This window comes from Diabrotica virgifera, chromosome 6 (assembly GCF_917563875.1).
Source record: "Diabrotica virgifera virgifera chromosome 6, PGI_DIABVI_V3a".
Lineage (NCBI taxonomy): Eukaryota > Metazoa > Arthropoda > Insecta > Coleoptera > Chrysomelidae > Diabrotica > Diabrotica virgifera.
The window spans coordinates 150384333-150401450 of record NC_065448.1 but is presented as its reverse complement, the minus strand read 5'-3'; positions in this window follow the sequence as shown (position 1 = coordinate 150401450).

Sequence of the window (17118 nt, the reverse complement as noted above, 5' to 3'; positions counted from 1 at the left end):
AAACTAAGAACAAATGAAGAGCAATTCCGAGAGATATTAACAAAAGAGAACGTTAAAATAAAAATAAAAAACGAAGTATGAGAAGTAGGTACTACCAAAAAGGGATTTAAAAGAGCTAAACAATAATAAAGCTCCAGGACACGAGGGTATAATTGCCGAGCTCTTGAAAACAAGCAAGACAGTAACAATCCCTATACTCACAGAGCTATTTAATGGATGTCTCATAATAACAAGATCCCTAAAGACTGGAACAAGAGTCTAGTAGTACTCTTACACAAAAAAGATGACAAATGTGATCTACAGAAGTATAGACCTATATCGTTGCTCAGTCAACTATACAAACTATTTATGAGAATTATTAACAACCGGTTGACCTACAAAATGGACAATTACCAGCCGGTGGAACAGGCTGGCTTCTGCAAAAGATATAGTACATCAGATCATCTGCTGACAGTGAGAACATTGATAGAGAAGGCAAATAAATAGCAACTACCCGTATTTCTTGCCTTCGTAGACTATGAAAAGGCGTTTGATCATATTGAGAGGGGGCCAGAGGGCATAGAACAAGCTATTAATAATTGTAGAATAGATTTGAGATATAGGAAACTAATAGGTACATAATATACATAATATATGAAAATGCAACAAAATACAAATCCCATTCACATTAAGAGAGGAGTGAGGCAAGGAGACGTAATATCGCCAAAGCTTTTCAACCTAGCCCTAGAAAAGTCTTCAAAACTACAATTGGTAAACCTATGGCATTAATGTAAATGGCAACAAACTAAACCACCTCAGATTGACTGACGACATTGTGATTATAGCGGGCTCATTCGAGGACCTGCAAATTATGATGGAGAAACTCGCAGGCAGCTCCCAATACGTCGGCCTAGAAATGAATATAAGAAAAACAAAAATAATGACAAACACAAACGACCCCAGATGTATAACTATAAATGGCAGTGAGGTAGAAAAAGTCCAGGAATATATCTACCTAGGCTAACTCCTGAAATTTGACAAAAAAAAACAAAGTGTGGAAATTACTAGGAGAGCAAGACTAGCATGGGCAGGATTTGGAAAACTTAGTTGGATACTAAAGAACCGCAAAATAACTTCCAGTCATGACATCGCACTAATAATACAATACTGTCGTAACTCAAAATGTTTCGAATTTGGCATAACACTATATTCAGACGTAAAATTCAATTCCCTACAAGTCAATAAAACCGTCGTTTTAATAGTTCAAAAAATGAATAAGAGATGGCGCCATAAGACGTTATTCATGACTGACCGACTGTCGTTATCGCCCCCACAATATTGCGCCATTTTTAGTTGCGGCCAACAGTGATCGGGAACGTACGTGTTGCTTTGCTCATCATTTTAAGTTTCCATGTTATTGCTGAATCAGGTATGTAATTTGCATATCTATATTTTGAGTTATTACATTCTTGTTGATTTGAACCTAACCATAACATTGTTGATTTTCTACTTATTACACTATTGCTGATTTACACAAGCACGTTTTAAAATAATATTTTTACTAACGACACTATTATTGGTTCAGTTCATTATTTTTGACATGCTACACTATTGTTGAATCATAACTTTAAACCACTTTTTTGTTGTTTGTAAAACATTTATTAATCATTACCTATTTTTCAGTCAACGTACAGGAAAAACTCATTTAAAATGTGCAGCAGTGTTATTAAAAAATCTTACCAAATACTAACTATTTTACAAATTTAGAGTTACCACACTCTTCGTGACATTCTTGTTCATTTGGTCAATTACCTATGTTAATAATTACTTTATTCACTTTTAAGGGGGCGATTCATAGCAACAAGTAATTGTGGGCGATTACTCGTTGCTATGGCAACAAATGTTGAGGATGGCGAGTAGGAAAACTCTTCACCGTCGTTATTTCCACTGTTGAGCACAAATAATGAACCTGGTGCCCAGATAGAGAACAGTGACGTTACGAAAGTACAACCGGCACCTACACCTTCACCATTTACGAGTCATCAAAGTACTTCAAGAAATTGACGTAAACAGTGACCTTTAGTAAGGTCAGTAATGTTAAAACTAATACAGAATTCAACTAAAAGCAATATCACATTTCACCGGTGCACTCAGACCAGAGCGACTTTGATTCAGATGATTCCGAACGAGATCCGCATTTCTTTCCTGTTGTTCAAAGGAAAACCTATAGTTTGTCTCGATGTCGAACAGTAAAACCATCAAGTAGCTCTTCCTCAAGACCTCTTCTTCAAGAAGCTCTTCATCCAGTAGCTCTTCTACTAGTAGCTCTTGAAAAGCGCAGAAAACATGGCAAATTACGCGGGAAACATGGCAAACAACATACTGTGGAACCGGAGATCTATGAAGGTGTCAAACATTTTATAAACGCTATACCACGCGTCGAATTACAATACCTTAGAGCTCAGACGTCACGGGAATATATCTAGTGTGACAAGTCTTTAGCTGATTTATATCGAGATTGCAAAGATAATTGTACACAAGAAAACTTCAAATTTTTTGCGTCTGCAACTACTTTTAAACGCATTTTTACTAAAGATTTTAACATCTCCTTCCATACACCAAAAAAGATCAATGTGATCTTTGTGCAAATTTCAAAAATGCTGAAGATGATGGAAAAACAGTATTGTTGTGACGTACGAAAACCACTTGAAAGAAAAAGAACTGTCCAGGAAAGAGAAAGAAAAAGACAAAACTGCAAACATAGATTCAACAATATTCGCCGTATATGTCTTGCAAGCTGTGCTGCCAATACCAAGAGGCCAAGTTTTATTATTCTTTTTATAAAAGTAGAATTAACTGTTTTAATTTTACAATGAGCGACAAAGAGTGCGCAAAATTTCCCAAAAACTGACGTAAACCGCAGAAAAAAATTAGTAAATCAAATTGTAGTAACACAAAATATTTCATAAATAATGTCATAACTAAAAATAATATTTCATTTCGAACATTTTACTTAGAACAATACCGATTTAACTCAAAATTCTTAAATAACTTCACTGACAGTATTTTTATTTAACTAAGGGTACAAAGAAACTTCCTTTAATATTAATTAGAAACACATTATGCATTAATTTTTTGTTTACCTGCAATAGGAAATGAGTAATGAGTTTTTCGTTAATTCTGAAAAATCATTTTTTTTTTGAGTTACGACACTATTGTATTATTAGTGCGACATATGAATGTCAAATCTGGACCCTAACCAAGGTAAATAAGAATAAACTAGCCACAACAGAAAGAGCAATGGAAAGAGCAATGTTAGGTATACGACTGTCAGATAAAACGAGGAACGACTGGGTAAGATCAAAAACAAAAGTCGAGGACATAACAATAAAAGTTGCCAAACTTAAATGGAGCTTCGCAGGCCACACTGCTAGACAAAAAGACCAACGTTGGAATGCAACAATACAATACTGGAGACCTTACGAAAGTAAACAACCGAGAGTAAGACCACAGAGGAGATGGGTTAATGATATTAAAAGAGTAGTAGGAACAAATTGGAAATATGTTGCTCAGGATAGAGACCGATGGAAGGAGTTGAGAGAGGCCTATGTCCGAACGTGGACGATAGAAGGCTAAGAAGATAGGTTGAAAAGCAGTAAGACGAAAGAATGCAGTCCTATCTAACCCCTTTGGAATTTGTTGTTTTGCTTATTGCAAAGAGATGCTCTCGCGTTCCAAAATCGCATCCAAAGCCGATTTTGTTTGAACTACAGTTTTTTTTTATTAGAAAAAAGAAGTCGCATCCACCAAAAGATTATTAGCGACGGAACAAAATATAAATAACAAAAGTAAACAACTACAGATTGTACAAAATGTTTATGGATCTTAGATAATTAACTATATTGTCATAGGAGCAGTTTTGACCTAGAGCCTCTGGTAGAGCGTTTGGAATATTGTAGCGCTGTCTTTCTTGGCCATATTTACTACAACTTATTAAAAAGTGTTCGACTGTTAATCGGACGTTACACTGATCACATATAGGTGGATTATTCTTTGTGACAAGGTAAGAGTGCGTTAACTTGGTATGTCCTAGACGTAAACGCGCAACCACAATTTGTTCTCGTCTATTGCTCGACGATGGAATCCACTGAGACACATTATTTTTAATTTTTTTCACCTTAGAATTATTTTGAGATCACTTATTTCGCCACAAACACTCACTTATTTCGCCACAAACACAACACTTTATTTTTAAAATAAGCTTTTAAGTCACTGGAAACACACTTGCCTATTGGCTCCGAAAAATCACTTAAAATTGCCTCTCGTGCAGTCCTGTCAGCTTCTTCATTTCCTGTTATTCCGACGTGTGAGGGAATCCATAAAAATTGGACGCTTTTTCCATGTTCATGAGCTTGGGACAGCTGGTATTTTAGCAACTTTCCAAAAGGATGTTTCGGAAAAATGTGTTTTAATGAGTTTGGAGAGCTAAGGGAATTTGTTATGATCAGGGCTTTTGTGAGTGTAAACTCGTTCTCGTTAAGAAGTTTCACAGCACGGTATATGGCGTAGAGTTCAGCTGAATATGTGCTACATGCCGGGGTTAAACGGAGAAGATTGTTTTCTGAAGAAACGATTGCTATCGCTACACCACCGCTTGCACGACTTGCATATGTACGGTATTTGCGGAAACAAGTGAAATGTTTTGAATTGTACAACTAATTGTTCTTTAAGTTTGTCTCCTGTAGACAAAGAATATCTGGAGAATATTCAGATAAAAGAAGCTGTAGCATAGGGAGACGATGAAAAAATCCATCAATGTTCCATTGAAGTATCGAGTTAAATGTTGTTAACAGATTCGGAGTTAGATGATACTGAACAATTGTCTACAGAAGAGTCACTGTCTAAGTCAGAACTCTCTTTCCCTAAATGAATGTATAGTTTCTTTTGAAGTTTTGTAAACTTGGTTTTTGTAGATATATCATTTGCATATTGATAGCTGCTTTGTAAAAGATGGGGTAAACCAGCCATATCAGCTGTAAATTCTTTAACGACGCTAATAGTGTCGGGGGAGCCTTGGCCATTATCAATCAGTAAGGAAAATTGATGGTAATTTAAAACGAATGGTGGGGTATGATTATCAGCAGTAATTGCACAAGAGCTCTGAAATTATTGAATTTTTCCCGAGCGACACTTTGAGAGTTTTAATTTCACGAGACGAAGGCGAGTGAAATTATGTCAAAGTGTCACGAGAGCAAAAATTCTATATTAATTTCAGAGTTCGAGTGCAATTTGTTGCGATTATTTCATGAATAAAACTGTTCAAAACCAAAATTTTATTGCAATTTATTTATGTAAGTACAAATTAGTACCATTAAACACACAGTTTTTATAAATATTTGACGATTGAAAGTCATCACTTTTATAATTTTTAAAATATTAATTTTCATTAATGTCACTGAATGTATTTTTTCGTAGCAACGAAGGGCATCTGACGTAATATACTTAACGACGGGAGATTATCAAAAATTATCGATTTAATTCAGATTTCTGTAGCTTTCTCCTGGTCAGAATCTCCTATGAATGAAATAATCAGTAGTAATTGCACAAGAGCTCTGAAATTATTGAATTTTTCCCGAGTGACACTTTGACAGTTTTAATTTCACGAGCCGAAGGCGAGTGAAATTATGTCAAAGTGTCACGAGAGCAAAAATTCTATATTAATTTCAGAGTTCGAGTGCAATTTACTGCGATTATTTCATGAATAAAACTGTTCAAAACCAAAATTTTATAGCAATTTACTTATGTAAGTACAAATTAGTACCATTAAACACACAGTTTTTATAAATATTTGACGATTGAAAGTCATCACTTTTATAATTTTTAAAACATTAATTGTCTTTAATGTCACTGAATGTATTTTTTCGTAGCAACGAAGGGCATCTGACGTAATATAATTAAGGCTATGGGTACATAATTCGCAAATATTTTACGTGTATCCCTACTTTTTCTGTCTTTACACGGCAAATTACGTGTAGTAAAATTCACACTGGTGTGGATATGTAAACATTACTAGAATGTCATTCTACTTGAAAATGTCATAATTAATTTAAAGAGATGGCTTTTGAATGTTCTTGGATAACTGTTATTTTTATAATTGCAAATTATTAATTCAGTTAATAAATGTGATAATTTTTTCACTAACTATGTTTTCAGTGATTGTAATAATTTATTTGTACAACAAAAACTAATAATCAATCGAGAAAAGAGGAAAAGTGTTAAAGTGATTTTTTAATAATATGTTGTTATTTTGGAACGCTTACAATTTTGAACATCTCTAACAACAAAATACTTGGATCACAGGATATATCTGATGTATTCTCTGCTTGGATCTTTCACAAATAATACACAATAAATAACTTTTTATTAAGTTCACGTCTTAAATCAATTATTTATCAAATACACTATATATCAATAATATTTAATCAATTTCTCAAAATATTCCCGATGCAATGTCAAATATTTAAAATTGTCACTGATTGTCAGTGTCTGACTGGACAATATATGCTGACAATATTATATTCGGTTGAGTGCCTTGTAAGACAAAGACAGATTTGGAAAATATTACCACGGCATTGTGTTCATTTTTTTCAAATCCTGAAAAAAACAATAAATATTTTTGAAAAATTTAAACGCAGAATGAAAGACTAAATTATTACCGAGGGCCGAAAGTCCCTTAGAATAAATAATAAGTTTATTTTGAATGAGATATTTGAATTTAAAAATCACACTAAATTTTCTCTTAGTTTTTTCACCCCTGTAACTTATTAAAATAAACATTGTACGTAAATACTTATTAGTTTTCTCAGGATTTGAAAAAAATGAATCCCCATTTGAATAGCATTGCAGCCGAAAATACGTTCCGATCCTCTTAATGACGGGAGATTATCTAAAATTATCGATTTAATTCAGATTTCTGTAGCTTTCTCTTGGTCAGAATCTCCTATGAATGAAATAATCAGTAGCAATTGCACAAGGGCTCTGAAATTATTGAATTTTTCCCGAGTGACACTTTGACAGTTTTAATTTCACGAGCCGAAGGCGAGTGAAATTATGTCAAAGTGTCACGAGAGCAAAAATTATATATTCATTTCAGAGGTCGAGTGCAATTTGTTGCGATCATTTCATGAATAAAACTGTTCAAAACCAAAACTGTGTAATTTATTTATGTAAGTACCATTAAACACACAGTTTTTATAAATATTTGACGATTGAAAGTCATCACTTTTATAATTTTAAAAACATTACTTGTCATTAATGTCACTGAATGTATTTTTTCGTAGCAACGAAGGGCATCTGACGTAATATACTTAACGACGGGAGATTATCAAAAATTATCGATTTAATTCAGATTTCTGTAGCTTTCTATTGGTCAGAATCTCCTATGAATGAAATAATCAATAAAATTTTCAAGAGTTTCCCGTGTCGATGGGACTTTAGATGAGCGCGGTTTTTTTGGTTTAGAGGATTTTGTGAGACAGATTTTGTGCTGAAATTGCTGAGTCTGAAGGAGGCGTATCGATCTCAGTAATACTGCGTTTTATGGAAGAACTTGCGTTTTCGCAAGTGCTATTAAAGTTTTCACTTAGATGCTGTGGCTTTATTACATTTGGAAGTACTGGAGCAGACTCATTGGTAGTGACAGAAGTCGAGCTTGAAGTTTTGTTTGTAAGATTGGTTGAAATGGTTGTTTCAGAAAATTGTGGTGATATATCAGTTTTATTAGAGTTTTCTGCAGTTGTATCTAATGGAAGAGGAGCTGATAGATTGGAGGATATTGCTTCAGAAGTTTGTGAAAACGGTATTTCCGCTGAATGAGGTTGATTAAAAGTGTTGCTATGAGTAGGAGTATTAGTAATATCTTGGTCATGGAGATTTGTAGGTGTGGGTGATATGCTCGGATTTGATAATGGATAACTTGATGACTGCTGAGTGTTTGGTACCTTGTGTAATGTACTTGTGGGAGCTGTTTGATTTGGTACTTCATTGTTTGAATAAATATGAGTTGATTCCGTTACTGAACTGTTATTGCATTGGGATGATATATGTCCTGTATTTTTGCAAATTAAGTAGGTGAGTGTAATTTCTGACAAAAATATGCGGTAAGGTGTTTGGTCGAAATTTATTAGAATAGAATCTGGAATTAATGATGTTATAGGGCTTACATAAACTTGCCTCCGAAAGCTCAATATATGACTATATTCGGGTAGAGTCGAGCTAACTTTCAGAAATGTTATTGGGGAAATAAACTTTAAACCGATTTTCTGTAATTCTTCAACTAATACTTGATGAGGAATTGACGGGCAGACACCAGACAAGACTAGTCTTTCTGCTGGAGAGACAAGTCTTCGTGCTGTTATAACTTCGCCGAGTACTTCTATACAGCCATGTTGTGTCATGAAATTATCTACTACGGTTTTGTTTGCCAAATACATGCAGATTCTATTATGACATAATCTAGATGAAAAAATAATATTTTTTGGGTCGATAATTGTGCCCAACGGAATTAAATAATCCTGCAGTTTAACATTATCGATACAACTAAATACAATTGCTTGGGTCTTACTCGGAAAAGAATGTGAAGCGGCTGATGCATAACTGTTTGTGATATTCGAACGTTGATTTGCTGGACTGGTTAGATCGGAAGGTGTGTTTACATTATGTGAAGTCATTTTAAGCTGCAGTGGCGAAAGCTTCACTCCGAGTCTGGTAAGTGACAGACCAACCGCATGCTAGCTAACCTTACAAAATGATTGTATGGTGGTGTATATTTCTTATTTGACGTTTTCTTTCTACAATAATAAAATAATAATTACGTATAGATGAGTTACGTAGTAGTATCTAGTAGATAGACACTTTAATTTTAAAAAAACTATTTAATAAAACCACTTGTTTTTATTAAAAACTAGGAGTACAATATCAGTACAACTTAACCATATCTTGCCAGGGCCGGTCTCTCTCTACAGTTTTTATCACCTTATCACCTCACTTTTTAATATCTTTAGTCCATTCAGACCAAGAATGTTCGTTACATGATGATAATCTGTAAACAATTTTTTTATGTAAATTTCCCAAGTCTGTAACTATTATTTTTTGTCTACAATAAGTTTGTTATTCTCATCTATGGCGTTAAAAGTCTTCGTGAATATTTGCCGCCTTTACTATTGCCTTTTATGTGTGTGGGTCCTGTACCACTATTTCCCATTGTCTCACTCCCATTTTCTCCAGATCTTCTCTGACTGCATATTTCTACCTTTTTTATTCCATCATACAGACCTTCTCCCATCTGGACTTTCCCAAAATACATTGTTTATAAGGCGATTCTCGATACTGCGCATCACATGCCCTGCTCATCTTAGTCTATTGGCTTTTATATATCTGACTACATTATCCTTCTCGAAGAGAGATTCTAACTCGTTATGGTGTCTGTGCCTCCATTCGTTTGTCAGGCTGCTTGCAAAGGCCGTATATCATTCAAAGGATTTTACGTTCCCACACCAGCAATCTATTTACTTCTCTTTTTGTTAGCGTTCATGTTTCGCTTCCATACGCGACTATCGGTCGTATTATGGTCTCATATATCCGGATTTTTGCACCGCTTGAGAGAAGTTTTTACTAACAATAAAACACTGAAAACGTTTGTTTTCTATACTTCCACAAAATTTATTACAACTAAGTGACTACAGCTGATTCGGCAGAGTGCCTTTCTCAAGTGATATAGTTTACAATGTGTTTGCCTTTTTAAGTCTTTAACTGAAGAGGTTGAGGAGTGGGGAGCTGTTTGTCTCGATTTGGTCATTCAGAATTATATCTGTATTTTTCAATTTATTAATTTCCATAGATTCTAAAAAAGAGAGATTCTTAATAAATTGAAAAATATAGATATAATTCTGAATGACCAACTCGAGACAAACAGCTCCCCCATTCCTCAACCTCTTCAGTTAAAGACTTAAAAAGGCAAACACATTGTAAACTATATCACTTATAGTTCAGAGAAATAAGGAAAACAATAGCCTGTTGGTGACACAACCCCCTCCAGGCCGAAACCAAATTTTTTGAGTAGTGTGGACATCTATAATAATTACCTATATGTTTCCTGCAGCCGATTTTGATGATATACATAGTTATAAACAATTGAAGATCAAAAACGCTAAATTTTCGCTTTTTTCGTTTATTGCCAAATTGCTAAGCATTTTAAACAAATTTGGAAGTAAGAAGCTCATAAACCATATAAAAAAACTTCAATATGGCTCCCGCTGAATACGTCTATCCTTATTGGTTGCTTAGAAAATTGCAAAATAATTCATAAATTTTGAGTTTTTATAAATATTCATAACTTATGTAAAAATGAACTTAGAATCTTCTTATTACACGGAATGCTGGGACTTCTGGTGCTTAAATTACGTACTAAATTTCATAACAATTGGTCAAATAGTTTAAAAGTTATTTAATTTGTTTATCCCAAATTAATTTATTTTGTAACACTATAAGTCAGAAAATGATGAAGTTACAGTAATACTTTGGATAGTTTATGAAAGAAGAAGATTTATACTAATAACTTAATTAAAAAAAAAATAATGACAAAAAATAATTCTAAGTATCGCAAAATTATTTTGCAAGAACATGTCGATTTTTTGCTTATAAACAATTAGAATAACTTTTTAACCATTACCCGTAGAAAAATTATTTTTTCACACTTAGAAAGACTGAATTTTTATACAAATTTAAAAAGAGAAAAAATTGTCCTAGGACAATTAGGGACGAAGTTGCCGCCCCCCCATTTTTTAATTCACAGCAGCTTTCTTTATAACAATTACGAAATCAAATCAGTCACATTGGAAAGAACATACTTCAGAGTTTTAATGTACCAAATATAAAAAATATATACTTTCAAACAAATCGTCCACAAAGCTTCAAAATGTGACCCTTAAAATCGGCCGGCCTCGAAACTTGGGAGATCGATAAGAAGGGGGAAGGAGATGTTAGCTGTATCTCTTGTTCTCGCCTATGAATTTCGACGTTTCTTTTTTAATTTGTATGTACTTTTTGCGTACAGTACGAGTATGCATTATTTAAATAAATCAATTGTTATAAAATATACACCATCAAATTTGTTTAAACAATTTTTTTTTCAATCTTTTTTAATAATATTTGAAGTAATTTTAATCACAAAACATACATATTTATGAATAATATAATAATACATAGTTTTTTATTAAACTTAGTAATAATTTAAAGTATGAAAAAACAAAATTATCCCATTCGATTGTTTCTAAAAATAGTATTGGTCTATGGAAATCAGAAAATCTCAAATAAACTAGGTTTTATTTTTTTAGTAAACATGCTATTAGATGAATGAAAAACTGAAGTTACAGAACCACCAAAAAAGTGATAAACGTAATTGATTGGGGTTGGAAATTAACAGATCTTCTTTATATCAGATATTTTATTAAAATAAACTATCTGCTCTTGCAAAACTGGTTGACCGAGTACTTGTTAGTACAGAGATATAAATAGTTTATGGACTTCGATTATCAAAACCTCAATCTTTCTCTATTATCTATTTTGGAATTTCTTTTTTAATCTGCATGTACTCTTTGCGGACGTTACGGATATTATGTTTTTTGTTAATAAAGTGGTTATTTAATTAACTATGTAAATTGTGTAAACAATTTTTGGAAATTCTTTTACGATATTTTTAGGATGACTTTGTTGGCAATTATAGGAGTGGATCATATGCACTTGACTTTACAAAATCTTATAATAAATGGGTAACTGATAATTGTTACGTTTTTCATAAAAATACAAGTATTCCTAGATAAACCTCCTTTAATTTTATTTTAATAGCCTTGCTATCATACCAAAATGTATGAAATATATTTTGTTTTTTTGCAATCTTAAAATTATAACTTTCAATGTTGTAAGATACAATTATTACAATATTGTAGAAAATTTCTGAAAATAATTTTGTTCTTTTTATCCACTCTCTAATTTTGTTACATTTCATTTTTCGTTTATCTAGTAGCATGTTTATCAAGAAATAAATCCTAGTTTATTTGAGATTTTTTATTTTCAATTTAATATTATAAGCCAATTTTAGATTTAGGAATGATTGAATAGGATTAGTAATATAATAATTACAGGGTGTAAGAAAAATACAGGTCATAAATTTAATCGCATATTCTGGGACCAAAAATAGTTCGATTGAACCTAACTTACCTTAGTACCTATAAATATGCACATAAAAAAAGTTACAGCCCTTTGAATTTACAAAATGAAAATCGATTTTGTCCAATATATAGAAGAGATTTTTTATTGAAAGTAGACATGTGGTATTTTTATGGCAGGAGCATCTTACAAAAAAATTATAGTAAAATTTTGACACCCCATAAAAATTTTATGGGGGTTTTGTTCCTTTAAACCCCCCCAAACTTTTGTGTTCGTTCCAATTAAATTATTAATGTGGTACTATTAGTTAAACACAATGTTTTTAAAACTTTTTAGCCTCTTAGTACTTTTTCGAAAAGTCAGTTTTTATTGAGATATTTTAAATATTCGTCAAATCCACCACATATTTGTATAATATGGTTAAGTACGATTATGAAGACTTGGTAATCGTATGAAAATTTATGTGGGGCCGCGTAGCGCAGGTGGTAGTGTGCTTGCCTCGCATGCAGGTGGTCCAGAGTTAAAATCCTACCGCCGGCAAGAACAACTAGATATTTTTAAAAATGTCTATAGGCCCCAGGTCGACTCAGCCTGAATAAAATGAGTACCTTGGGTAAAACCAGGGGTAATAATAGGCGGTTGAAGCGTAGCACTGGCCTGTTACCTTCCTTGTATACCGTAGGCCCTAGATATAGCAGACTACCCTGCTATACTCCCAAAGCCGCGTGCGGTATAAAACGGGAGACTATTATTATGAAAATTTATTATTTATAATTTACATTTTTAGGCATATTTTGAACCATATTAAAAAAGAAGCCACATCTTGATAAAAGGTGCCTTATCAAAAAAATACTAAAAGACAAAAAAGTTTTAGAAACATTGTGTTTAACTAATGGTGCCGCAGTAATAGTTCAATTGGAACGTACACAAACATTTGGCGGGTGTAAAGGAACAAACCCCCATAAAATTTTTATGTAAACAAATTTAAAAAGAAGCCGCAACTCGATAAAAACTGCCTTATCGAAAATATACTAAGAGGCAAAAAAGTTTTAAAAACAGTGAGTTTAACTAATGGTACCACAATAGTAATTTAATTGGGTTGTACACAAAAGTTTGGGGGGTTTAAGGGAACAGAACCCCCATAAAATTTTTATGGGATGCAAAAATTTCACTATAATTTTTCTTTAAGATGTTCCTGTCATAAGAATGATACATGTCGACTTTCAATAAAAAATCTCTAATAGTTTTCGATATATTGGAAAAAATCGATTTTCATTTTGTAACTTCAAAGGGCTATAACTTTTTTTATGTGCATATTTGTATTAAGGTAAGTTAGGACCAATCGATCTATTTTTGGTCCCAGAATATGTGATTTAATTTATGACCTGTATTTTTGTTACGCCCTGTATAACTAATATGTACGTTTTACAATAAAAGTTACATCAAATATTATTAAAAAAATTGAAAAAAAATTGTTTAGACCTATTTGATGGTGTATATAACAATTAGTTATATAAATAACGCATATTCGTAATGTACGTAAAAAGTACATACAATTTAAAAAAAGAAACAACGAAATAAATAATCGAGAACCAGAGATACAAACAGTTAACAGCTCCTTCCCCCTCTCATCGCTATCCCAAGTTGCAACGCCGGCCGATTTTAAGGGCCATATTTTTAAGCTTTGTGGACGATTTCCTTGAAAGGAAATCTTTTGTATACTTGGTACGTTAAAACTTTGAAGTGTGTTCTTTCAAATGCGGCTGATTTTATTTTTTAATTGTTATAAACAAAGCTGCCGTGAATTAAAAAATGAAGGGGGCTAACTTTGTCCCTAATTGTCGTAGGACAATTGTTTTTCTTTCTATATGTGTATAAAAATTTAGTCTTTCTAAATATGGAAAAATAATTTTTCTACGGGTAACGGTTAAAAAGTTATTCTAATTGTTTATAAGCAAAAAATCGACATGTTTTTGCAAAATAAGTTTACACTATTTATAATTATTTTTTGTCATTTTTTATAAATTAAGTTAATAGCATATATCTTCTTCTTTCATAAACTGTCCAAAGTATTACTGTAAACTCATCGTTTTCTGACTTATAGTGTTGCAAAGAAAATTAATTTGGGATAAACAAATTAAATAACTTTTAAACTATTTGACCAATTGCTGTGAAATTTAGAATACAATTTAAGCGCCAGAAGTCTCAGCATTCCGTGTAATAAGAAAGTTCTAACTAAATTTTTACATAAGTTATGAACATTTATATAATCTCAAAATTTATGACTTATTTTGCAATTTCCTAAGCAACAAATAAGGATAGACATATTTAGCGAACGCCATATTGAAGTTTTTTACATGATTTATCAGTTTCTTACTCTCAAATTTGTTTAACATGCTTCACTTTTTAGTAATAGACGAAAAAAGCGAAAATTTAGCGTTTTCTGATCTTCATTTGTTTATAGCTATGTATATCATCAAAATCGGCTGCAGGAAACATATAGGTTATTAATATAGATGTCCATACTATTCAAAAAATTTGGTTTCGGCCTGGAGGGGGATGTGTCACGAGAAAAATCTTATTTCTCTGGACTATTAAGAAAGGCACTCTGCCGAAACAGATGTAGTCACTTAGTTGTAATAAATTTTGTGGAAGTATAGAAAACAAACGTTTTCAGTGTTTTATTGTTAGATAAAATGAACTTCCATCAAGTAACGGTCGAATCCATCAATTATTTGAAGTTTTTACTTTATTAGATGTTGCATTATAAAGAAGAATCTGCTTTCCGGCATTATTCGCTTTTCAATTTCTCGTTCTATTTTATTGCCATTGGTGATTGTTTATGAGTTTAAAGTCATATTTTTCCTTATTCGCCGTCATTCTTGTTTTGTGACGACCATGTATTTACTTTTGTCTCCATTTATTGTTAGACCGATTTTTAATGCAGCTTCTTCAAATGTCGAGAAAATATCCTTAACTTCTAATGTTGATTGTGCCACTGGATCTACGTAATCGGCAAAGGTGAGAACGATTTTTGCTCCTCAAGCAGCTATATCTCGTTTGATATTTGCATACATTTTTCGCATAACATAAGGCCGATTAAACAACAATAATGGGGATAGGATCTCCCTGTCTCAGTCCAGAATTTACGCAAAAGGCACTTAATATTTTCCCCCTAATCTAACTTTTAAATGGACTGGGACAGAGAAATGAGAATAGCGACCGTCTAGTGGAGTTCTGTGTAGAACAACATCTTACAATTACAAACACGTTATATCAACATCATCCACGGAGGTTATACACATGGCGCAGCCCAGATGGACGAATAAGGAATCAAATAGACTACATCCTAATAAGATCTAGATGGAAGTCGTCGTCCATCAACTGTAAAACTTATCCTGGCGCAGACTGTGGAAGCGATCATCAACTCCTGGTATTGAACATTCGACTTCGTTTTAAAGTCCCCAAAAGAAGACCCCAGAGAAAAGTCATGTTTCTAAGTCCATCAAAATTCAGTGACTTCCAACAAAACCTAGAAGATGCTCTTTCCTTAGACCAAGTAGATAGTGACACTGAGAGCACTTGGATCTATCTCAAAGATAAGGTAATCGAGGCTGCAAAAGACTGTGAAGCAGCGGTTTCCACTGGCCGTAAGCCATGGATATCCGATAATACGTGGACTGTGATTCAACGCAGAAAAGAACATAAAACTAGATACGGAACAAACGATGAATACAGAGCGTTATCGAGAGAAATCAGAAAACAGTACCGCAAAGATAAAGCTGATTACATCTCTCAAATATGGAGAGAGATAGAGGAACATGGCTGTCGAAATGAACCGAGTGACTTATTCCAGAAGATCAAACTCCTTACCAGAGAATTTAAATCTCAAACGTGGTCTGTAATAGATAAGGAAGGTAATTTAAAGACCGATACTGATGAAATATTGGAAATATGGCGAAACTACTGTGGCGAGCTATATAAAAATAACGAGGTATCAGCAGAAAATCAGTGGCCTCCTGACTACCCTAGAGAACCTACTGTCTTACTCGCTGAAGTCAAAGATGCAATTAAATCACTAAAGAGAAATAAATCCCTAGGCATTGATTCACTACCATGTGAAATACTACAGTTACTAGGTGACAAAGGATTACATATCATTCATTCTATCTGTGTCGCTGTTTGGAATTCAGAAAAATGGTCATCTGATTGGTGTACCTCAATTTATATCCCACTACACAAAAAAGTAACTACTACCAGATGTGAAAACTACCGCACACTGTCATTAATAACACATGCTAGTAAAATCTTGTTGCATATCATCAAAAACAGATTAAAAACCTATCTACATTACCAAATACCTCAGGAACAAGCGGGGTTTGTAAAGGGTAAAGGTACAAGGGAACAAATCCTGAACCTGAGACAACTCATTGAAAAGTCTAGAGAATTTCAAGTACCTATGATTATATGCTTCGTTGACTACCAAAAGGCATTTGATTGTGTAAGCTGGATAAATATGTGGTCAATTTTAATACAAATGGGCGCACCAATGCACCTGGTGACACTTACTAAAAATCTGTACCAGTCTAATATAGCGACAGTACGACTAGATCAGCAGTTCTCAAACCAATTCAAGGCCGAGAGAGGTGTTAGACAAGGATGCGTGTTGTCACCTGACTTATTTAACATTTATGGTGAACATGTCATGAGGATGGTTTTAGAAGGATGGGCCGGTGGAGTAACAGTAGCTGGTAGGAAAATCTCCAATTTAAGATTTGCTGATGACACTACATTTATAGCAGCAAATGAGCAAGAAATGTTTGATCTTCTGCGAAGAGTTGAGTACGAAAGCAATAGAGTTGTTCTGAAAATCAATAAAGCTAAGACAAAAATAATGGTGGTCGACAGATTTGA